This window comes from Lissotriton helveticus, chromosome 5_1, assembly GCF_964261635.1.
Source record: "Lissotriton helveticus chromosome 5_1, aLisHel1.1, whole genome shotgun sequence".
In the NCBI taxonomy this organism is placed as follows: domain Eukaryota; kingdom Metazoa; phylum Chordata; class Amphibia; order Caudata; family Salamandridae; genus Lissotriton; species Lissotriton helveticus.
Window position 1 is genome coordinate 2115314419 of NC_136065.1, and position 10830 is coordinate 2115325248.

The following is a 10830-nucleotide window of genomic DNA, read 5'->3' on the forward strand; positions in this document are numbered from 1 at the left end:
GTGTGCCACCCATTCTAAGAAGCCACTGCCGCTCAGCAGCTGTGTGCCACTGATTCTAAGGAACCACTGCCACTCAGTAGCTGTGTGCCACCCATTCTAAGGAACCACTGCCGCTCAGCAGCTGCGTGCCACCCATTCTAAGGAACCACTGCCACTCAGTAGCTACGTGCCACTGATTCTAAGGAACCACTGCCACTCAGTAGCTGTGTGCCACCCATTCTAAGAAACGACTGCCACTCAGCAGCTGCGTGCCACCCATTCTAAGAAACCACTGCCACTCAGCAGCTGTGTGCCACCCATTCTAAGGAACCACTGCCGCTCAGCAGCTGCGTGCCACCCATTCTAAGAAGCCACTGCCGCTCAGCAGCTGTGTGCCACCCATTCTAAGGAACCACTGCCGCTCAGCAGCTGCGTGCCACCCATTCTAAGGAACCACTGCCACTCAGTAGCTGCGTGCCACTGATTCTAAGGAACCACTGCCACTCAGTAGCTGTGTGCCACCCATTCTAAGAAACCACTGCCACTCAGCAGCTGCGTGCCACCCATTCTAAGAAACCACTGCCACTCAGCAGCTGCATGCCACCCACTCCAAGGAACCACTGCCGCTCAGCAGCTGCGTGCCACTTATTCTAAGAAACCACTGCCACTCAGCAGCTGCGTGCCACCCATTCTAAGGAACCACTGCTGCTCAGTAGCTGTGTGCCACCCATTCTAAGGAACCACTGCCGCTCAATAGCTGTATGCCACCCATTCTAAGGAACCACTGCCGCTCAGCAGCTGCGTGCCACCCATCCCAAGAACCACTGTCGCTCAGTAGCTGCGTGCCACCCATTCTAAGGAACCACTGCCGCTCAGTAGCTGCGTGCCACCCATTCTAAGGAACCACTGCCGCTCAGCAGCTGCCTGTCACCCATTCCAAGAAACCACTGGTGCTCAGTAAGTGTGTGCCACCTATTCCAAGAAACCACTGCCGCTCAGCAGCTGTGTGCCACCCATTTTAAGAAACCACTGCCACTCAGCAGCTGTGTGCCACCCTTTACATGGAATCACTGCCGCTCAGCAGCTGTGTGCCACCCATTTTAAGAAACCACTGCCACTCAGCAGCTGTGTGCCACCCTTTACGTGGAACTACTGCCGCTCAGCAGGTGCTCACTACCAAGTCCAAGTAACCACTCTCAATCAGCTTCTGCTTTCATTGTTAACATGTCATCAATTCTAAGGGACCAATGCCACTCAGCAGGAGCTTGCCACCCATTTGAAGGAACCACTTCTGTTTAGTAGGCGCTCACCACCCATTCCAAGGTACCACTGTCGCTCAGCAGCTGCGTGCCGCCCATTCCAAGAAACAGCTGCTGCTTAGCAGGCATGTGCCACCCATTTCAAGGAACCACTGCTGCTCAGCAGCCGTGTGCCACCCATTTCAAGGAACCACTGCTGCTAAGCAGCCGTGTGCCACCCATTCCAAGAAACCCCTGTCGCCCTGCAGAAGCGTGCCACCCATTCCAAAGAACCACTGCTGCTCAGCAGGGGCGGAACATTGGGCTGCAGGGAAGCAGAGCCCACTGATGAGAACATGCCTGAGGGTCCTGACAGTACAAACATCTGATATCAAGAGAATGGCGAACAGTACCTGTAGCCCCTAAAGTTCAGCCTCCAGCCTGAGAAATGTCAAGCCTTTAACCTGAAATGGGCCAAGGTACCACTAGCACATTTCCCACTGTCTACAGCCTCAGTGCTTAATTTGAGCCAGTGGATTCCGGTGCCGGGCACCGGCACTTAATTATCAACACTGCACTTATGATGATCTGCCACATGATGAGCACAACAACAGATGTTTATTAATTCAATATACATTATAAATAAGTACTACCCGTTTCCCAAGCCTGACTTATAGCTTTGAGGTCTAGAATACTCTGAATTGTCACACTTCTAAGAGTGTGGTGGTTGGTAGTTATGTTAGTACTGTCATCGCAGGGCTGGCAGTGGCACTGGGTGGTCCAAGCTGGAGTGGTCTCCTGTAGAAGGCCTCCCTTTTCACCTCTGGGACCCGGCGTACCATGAATGTGAGATTTGTTAACGTGAGGCTGTGGCACCTCTCTGTGGCCACTAAAGATGTCTGTCTGTGGCTCCTTGCCGTGCACAAAATGCAGTGGCAACTGGTGATTGCAAAAAGTGGTGCAGCAGAAGCCCATACACAGCTTTGCACCGCACAATTGAGCATAGCGAGCAAACCTGATGCCTGATTTCCTCAGAGTCAGGCTGTGAAGAGAGGTGAACACAGATGTTCATTTTTACACATCTCAATAGTTTTCTTTTTAATCGACCTTGAGAGGATGAAAGGCTGAGTGGAGCGCCGGAGTACAAAACAGGGACGGCTCTAGGCTCATGGCGGCCCTGGGCAGGGAGCGTAGGTAGGGGGCCCCGGAAGAGGGGGTCAGGGCGGGGTGGGGCACAGAGTCCAGTGAAGAGGGGGGGAGGGGTGTTTGGAAGTGGAACAGAGCTGGAGGCCGCCAAATCCCTGCCAGGGGCCGCCACGCAAATATGTATCCATCCTCAGAGGATTATTATATTAAGGATATATATTGGCGTGGCGGCCCCTGGGGTTTGGTGGCCCTGTGCAGGTGCACAGCTTGCACATGCCTAAGGCTGCCCCTGTACAAAACATGGGCTCAAATACAGATCATCAGCTTTGTCGGAAGGCTTAGTGGCTGCAATAGTCCAATGAACCTTCGGGTCCGGTTAAGAGGCCTGAGCCTGACCAGATTCCCTTCAAACCTTCACCAGTATTTCCAGCGTATGTCCAGAACAATTTCTCATCAACTCACATATTTCCATCCATCTCCACACACTCATTTCCCCACTAAATTATATACTCCAATCCTCACCCTCACCCATTCTGCTGTTTACCCACTAACTCATACTAATTGATACACTCAATCATACATTCTCATCAAACTATCCTCCCAGTCATCCACATTGCCTTGCCTGCTCACTGTTGTATTTCCAGTTATTAAAATATGTTATTGGAGGCAGCCGGTAGCATTCATTCAGTTCATCGTGTTTTAACAACCTTTCGTCTACCCACCTTATCATTCCCACAGTCATACACCCAGTTACTCACTCAACTACTCACTCAAGATCATTCCTACCACTTTCAAACAATTATTTCACTTTCTCCCACTTTACATCATTCACCTACCAACTCATATTCACCCATCAAGAATCTGGGGGGCATGTTACAAACAACCAGCGATAATTATCGCTGTGTTGGCTTAGCGGCAATATTATTATCGCCGAGCTCCGCCGATTTTTATCGCAGATAAACCTTGCTATTATCAAGGTTTATCTCAAAAGCGATAAAAATCGGCCGTAATGCATGAATATTGCTGTAAAGACAGCGATATTCATGCATTACCAGCTAATGTCTTAGCCATGTTATCCACCCACTATTGGATAACATGGCTAAGAACTGCTCTGGGCAGGCGTTAGCTTTTGGAGATATTCGCGCTTAGCGCGAATATTTCCAAAAGTAGGCCTTTGTAGGTAATAGGAGATAGCGATGTTAGCGACTGTTTCCAGTCGCTAACATCTTGGCACGCCCACTTTGCATGTCATTAGTGATAAATATCGCTAACATGCAAAGTGGGCCCCAAGATGGTCGCTATCTCCTACTAGCTGTCGCTAACTGGTGTTAGCGACAGCTTGGTAATAGGGCGATAAAATTATCGCCGCTTTAGCGGGAAAAATTCCCGCTAAAGCCGCGAGAAGGCCCTTGGTAATATGCCCCAAGATTCCCACTGTCAATCACCAAAATATTCCAAGCATTACATCTACCTATTTGCACAGTCATCCCCAGGCTCAATGCCTCACCCATTCACACAAACACACCAAACATCACTCATTGAGTAACCAGCAATGTAATTAATAAACAGTTGCACTTTGTTTTATTCTCCTTGTAGATTACACCTAGTGTCACAATAAGCACAAATAATCTGCAATGGAGAAAAAACAACCACATGCAGTTGTCAGTAAAATGTTTTGCTCTGATCCGATTAGTACTGCAGAGGAGACAGCAATTAAAAGGGAACATAAAAAGACATGAATAGGAACAGATTTCTACTTTTTTCTCCAAACTTACTTGAGCAGTTCTTTTTTTTAGGCAACTGCTGATTTGTTCATCTTGATTGTAAAGGTCACATTAGGTCACAGTTATCAGAATGTCGTTTTTTAATACAGTTTAATATCGGGCGAACTCGACCTGCTCAGGCTTCCCATATGTGCTGTGCTGAGCAGGAATGTGCTCCTAAATTCACCAAATCTAGCGCCACGTAACACCACAGACTGGAGAAAATAAGGGGCATATTATCAAGGACGGCGTAAAAATTATCGCGGTTTAGCGGCGGAAAACTGCTGCTAAAGCGGCGATAATGGGCTTGATAATATGCCCTGGAGAATTTCAATAGAAGCCCATGTTCACACCAGAACCTGGGCTTCTATGGGAATTCTCAAGGGCATATTATCAAACCCATTATCGCTGCTTTAGCTGCAGTTTTCTGCCGCTAAACAGTCGATAATTTTTAACACCGTCCTTGATAATATGCCCCTAAATTTGTCTGCAGTGTCTGTTGGAAACTTCCTAAAGACACCCTTTCACATCTTGTCACAGGGTGGAGTTTGGTCAGTCAAGCTTGCCGGCCCCACCTCACCCTGTGACAAGATATTAAAGGGTGGGGTAAGTGCTGCTGAGTGACATGCAAGCCTGTGGAGCCCTGGCTTAGCAGCTAAACGCCAGAGGCTGCTTCTAATTTGCGCACTGGAAGAAGGTGAAGAAATCAGAACAACGTCACCGCGCTCTCAGGAAAAGGCCAGGGCGTTGTGCGGATAAACCCTGCTAGTACTGAATCAGGCACGTCCTCATGAAGGGGCACCCCTTGCAAAAATGCCTAGTACGGTAACCTTCATTCCAATTACATTTATTTAAGATTTTTTCTAGAAGCCATTAAAGTAAAAGGGGTGCAGCCCCTGCACGAATATATGATGATACAACGCGATCATGTTGATCACGGTATCTTACAAAGCGGGTTTTACAGCGCAAGTCGTTTCAACGACTTGCGCTAGAGGGCGCTGGACTTAGGGACAGTACGATTTACTATTCCAACACCGTCTACATACAGTAGGGAAGGTGTTGGATAGTAAATCGTACTATTCCTTAGCTTGCAGCGCCCTCCAGCACAAGTGGTTGAAACGACTTGCGTTGTAAAACCCGTGTTGTAAAGTGCCCGCGGTGAAACTCCTGCGTGGTAAAGGTCGTTTCCCCCCTGCGGCATATATATACGAGCCGCTGCTGCCCCACACACTGTCTCTTGGTGTCTGCCTGGAAACAGCCTTGGAGCAGCACAACCCAGGCCTGAGTGTCATAACTAAAAGTGGCGTGGTTTGTCCACCGTAAACCTTGGAACAGAAAGGCTGATGTCTTGTTTATAAAAATCAATAAAATACTTTGAAACATCTGATGTAACACAGCTGTAAGGCATCTATAAATATTCATTAAAATGTTGTACACAAGCTGCTTAGGCCCAAATTTATCAAGAAATCACTCAACGCAAGTACATTTGCTGCGCTGAATGAAAAGGAGTGTAAGAACAACAGGAGTAAACCCATGGACCGTGTTGGGATGGGTGAGTAATGAAACAAGAAACAATTCCCAACAGGTATCAATAGAAGTCAGTTAAACGATGTATGCAATCAGCATTACAAGAAACAGGAAAGCAAGGAGTGAACTATGGTGCTGGATCAATCACGTAGGCAGAGGAGGGAGGGTTGGGGGAGTGAGGCGGAAGCGATTAAAGTCAAGCGCGGTAAGAAGTTCTGCACCTACTTGGACACGCACACAGCGGTTGCGTGAGGAATCTAAAATCCGGGCTGGGTCATCGGAAGAGGCGGCTGTCAGGGGGAGAGGTAGTATTAAAACGTAGACCGGCTAAATAAATAAACAAGTGCCGGTACTTGTTTCTCAGTCACCGCATGCATCCCACCCCACCCGCCTCCACTCCATTCCATCACCCTCCGGTTGCCATTCCATCACCCCTTGACTTGTTGGCGCATTCTACGTTTTGTGCTCCGAAAAATGTATTGAATTTTGCTCTAAAGTAACTGCAACTTGAACTTGTGGAGCCATCACTGTATATATACTTTGTCACTATGCGTCGTTCACGCTGTTCACCTTAGCACTTGCACTTTCACTTATTGTATATATCACCACTCACCAAGTGCCCTCTGGTTGTCACATGATTTGCTCTACACAGTGCTGTTTAACTGTATTTAGCCATGTGAAAGACCCTTTATAATTCCTGAATAATGAGCTTCTCCAAAACTTCTTTGAGACTCCTTGCTTTCCTGTTTCTTGTAATGCTGATTGCATACATCGTTTAACTGACTTCTATTGATACCTGTTGGGAATTGTTTCTTGAATGAAAAGGAGAGCGCAGAACACTGCTGTTTCTACTGTTATATGGTGCTGTTCATCTTTCCCAGCGCTGGCGCACTTTAGGCCGCCATGCGCCAACGTGACAACTGTGTTGTCTGTAGCATTGGCATTTAATGCTATTCTGATTAATGATTTCCTCATTGATGTCTGCCGAGGAGTTAATTCGCTTCTCAGTGCCTTCTAATATGGTCTCTGCCTCATGATAGATGTCAGAGTCCATATGAAGACTCTCTGGTATTTGTTCAGGATCGAAACGTGTTGACTGATTACACGGCAGACCCACTTTTGAATATGTGATGGGCTATGTTGTTCTTGTTAGTTTTTGTGACTTTATTTGTTTAATTGATTAAAATTGTCATTTGATTGCACATATGTTCTACAAATGTCTTCAACTAGGGACCTCTGTTGCTTGTTCTCCATTTTGGTGAACTGTAGCACAAGGCACGCTCTCCAGTTGTGGGTGGAAATGAGGAGTGAATCTGAAGCTCTGTACATTTTGGGCATCAGCAACGAGCCAGTAAATGGTTTTGAAGGACATAAACACCTCTAAATCTATTTTCTCTATATGAATGTTCTGTAGGGCATTGCTCTAGTTCAATTCCAACAATGAATGCACTGCTGCCCTCCTGTGGCAGTTATGAGACTCACAGCCTTTCTAGTTCTCACCTGATGTGCATTATATAATGCACATTCTCGCCATGGGTCTCTAGGAGCTGAGAATGACGTGTGGTGCAGATGGTGGGCCTGAAGAATGGGGGATACTGTTGAGGGAAAATCCACAATGTAATACGTGCCATAGATAATCAGAGAACCTTCAAAGTGGAACTAAAAAGGTATAAAGAATTCCATAGTTTATGAGTGCAATAGGGAGAGCTACGACCACCTGTTCGCCTCCTCTGTGGGCGCGATCTGATTGGACAGAGTGTGCCCTGTACTCTTCTAATTAAATGATATGCTTTGATTCTTGTTTCTTACATGTATTTTTTATTGCAAGCATACAGCTACCACATTTAGGTGGCACTAGCTTTTCCAGTTTCTTTTTTTATGCCATTCAATTTTCAAAAGATATATAAATATTGAGAAAGGCACCGGTTTGCTAAGGCTAGACCTATTGTATTTGCCATGCTTGTTCGGTTTAACTTTACTTCCAAAGACAGATTTTTTGCATTAAAAAAAATCCCAATTCGTTTTTAATACTTCCTAATTCATAAAGAAGAATTTCATCATTTGTGTCGTTAAAATGTGATCTTCAAAACAAACAAGATGATGGACGGAATGTTGCACAATGGCAAAACATTCACCCCCAGTCACAGATCTGGGTTTAATCCATCGTTATTTTGCTCACCAATCCACCCCAGTTCAGACATGGCCATATGCAACTCAGTCTTAAGCCTGTGCCTCATGGGAACAGTCCTGCCCAAACTGCCAAGCCATGTCTTTCCTGGACCGGAATTAAGCATCCTAGGACCGGATTCTGGCTATCAGCCGTCTTCAGCCAGGATAGTGAGGTTCCGTGATTTTCGACTTCGCTTTGTAGTCAGCCGCCATTTTGTGACAGCCGCCATTTTGTGTTGCCCTCACTCAGTCGACACGGCGAACATAGTGTTTTTGCCTTTTCAGCTGCTCGTCTCTCCTGTTAAAAAGTAACCCTTAGTCCTTGTTTATGAAACTGGTGTCAGTCACTGGCCGAGTTAGTTAATCCATGTCTAGACTGATTGATCCTTGTCTTAGTTTACTGTTTGGGTCCCACCATTCTTCCTTTACTTTATCTTGTTTAACTGGCATTCACTATTCTCTTCGTGTACTCTCTTGTTACACAATTGTCCTTTGAGGCTCGCAAATACGTCCTGTCACCTGCAAATTGAATTACATGCACTAGCATTGATTAACTTGAGGGGAGGAGAGAACACGGGGTCTGAAAGAAGGGCGTACACGAGATACTTGATAGCTTGTTTTTGAACTTTTCTCATTTGTCAGTTTTGTATGTTTTGGGAGTGGGTATTGTAAATATGTATGGTATAAAAGACTGTTCGCCACGGAATGAAGTGGCAGTCTCCTGAGAACCTACCATTGGTGTACTTCTTGGACAACTGTGCTTAGCTGCAGCTAATAAACCTGATTTTCTACGCCTAACGGAGTGTCTCGTGTCTCTGTCTGATAAGGCAGGTGAACCCGGAGATCTCAGGCGTACCCTGCGTCGCTCAGCCCATAAGGCCCGGTTCTCCAATTGGCGCCCAACGTGGGGCGACTTCAGTGGTAGCGGTTCAGCCCGAAGGTCGTGAGGAGCCTCGCAAGAAAATTCTGGAGGATTTGCGAACCACGTCAAGCAACCCCTGTATGTCGAAAGTGGACCGAAGGTCTTTTTCAGCACGGCTACTCCTTTCCGACGGCTGCAGACGACTGCTGCCCTGACTGTCGCCCTGCCTTGGCCCTCTGGTGATGATTGGTATCGCGAGACGTTAGACGGACACCTGTTGGCGTGAGAAACTATTTAGTTAAGTATACGTGGGTAGCGCCCACTCTTTTGTTTTGAGTTTTGTTATTCGACAAATGCATTAGTCAAAGCCAAGGGGTAAGTACGTTTGTGCTGTGATAGTTGCCTTAAACCGCTTGAAGTTTGAGAATAGTCCAGTTCGTTACGAAATGCCTGGACTAAGTACGTTTAAGAAATGTTGCTGTTTTAGTTGTAATAGGGATTCCCAGCTAGAGGACTCTTGTCCAATTCCTCCGGTTGGAACTCCCACTTATGAGCTCTATTCAAAACATGGTCTTGGTCCTATTATTTTTAATGAAGCATGGATTCGATATACAAAGAAAGATGGTGTTCTGCAGTGGCCACAAAATGGTAGCTTTGAGCCTGACATATTAGACAATTTAGAAGCAATTTTATTTAAGCGAAAAGCCCGGCCGGCAATGTTTGACTCTTTCCACCTCTGGCGTTAGGAAGCCAAACAGATAGAAATTAAACAAGCGAAAAAAGATAAGAAAGCACAGGATATGACGATCCTACAGGCTGCTCAACAGTTTAAGAATAATGAAATTGACCAAATGATTGACATTTCAGAACGACAGCATCGTATGGCAATAGATAGATGTTATCCGGTGTTGCCTCCCCCCACAAAGAGTAGAGATCTTGACGACGATCCTTTAATGTCTCATCTGTTGCGATTACCTCCACCTTATGTATTAGGTGCTGATGCACCTCCATTACAACCTGCTGTTCAGCAACCTGTTGTCCAACCAGTTGTTCCGGTTCCTCCACAATTGCCTCTTCCAGTAATTCCACCCCCACCTCCTTTGCCACCGACTTCTGTACCTCAGTCTCCTTCACCGTCAGTTTCTTTTACCACTGACAGTTCTTCTCCTGCTGTGCTTAACACGTTGTCTCCGGTCTTATTGTCAGATTCTCCTACGGCTCATCAACGATTAGTTGATACCATTTCCGGTCTTTTGTTGCCTTTCTTTGGGTCTCTTAATTTGACTCCTGCTTCGTCCCGAAGACAATCCCGTAGTCAAATTCCGGATACTGACGAACGAATTAGGTTGGACTCTCTTGCTCATAATTGGATCATGAGTGGTCCACAGTATAATGTGCGCGATATCTTGGATACTTTTCTTCAATGGAATGCGCCTACACAAAGATATGTTTTTAATGTTATGTGTAATACTCTGATTAAAGGATGGGGTGATATGGATTTGGATTTACCTCCTCAAGGTTTGCTTGACATACAGGATAAATGTGATAAAGGACTCATTGTGGGTCCTGACGTTGAAGAGGCCGTTCAGACGCTTGTAACTTTCAGGTCCTCCTTCTTCTCCCAAGCTTCTCTCGAACCTGATCCTGCGGTTCGGCGTAAAATAAAACGCTATCCTAGGCAAGAAGTTCCTCCAATATGGAGAGATGCGGTCCACAGGCAGGTAATGTTCCAGGTGTCCCTGCTCATTTCCAGCGTATATGGGTACATGTCCCCTGGAAACGTTCTGAAGTTTTGGCGCTTAAACAGTCTCTACCGGACCCTCGTAAGAATACTGCTGGGTATTACAAAGAGTTGTCCCAGACTGTTGATGCGTGCGTTATGAATTTGGCAGATATTGATTTATTGATGGGAAATGTAGTCTCTCAAGCATTATGGGCTCGGATTCGTAAGGAAGATCACGATCAAGCTTTGGGTGGTAATTGGGCTGCCTTAACAGCCACAGATGCACAACAAGTAGGTGGTGCTAAACCCGATGCTTTGATCACTGAATTGCGTGGTAGAATAATAGCTTTAATGAAAACAATGATGCCTGCCCTCCGAGTTAATTGGGATAAGTTAGCTGCGTGTAAACAGAAGAAAGATCAG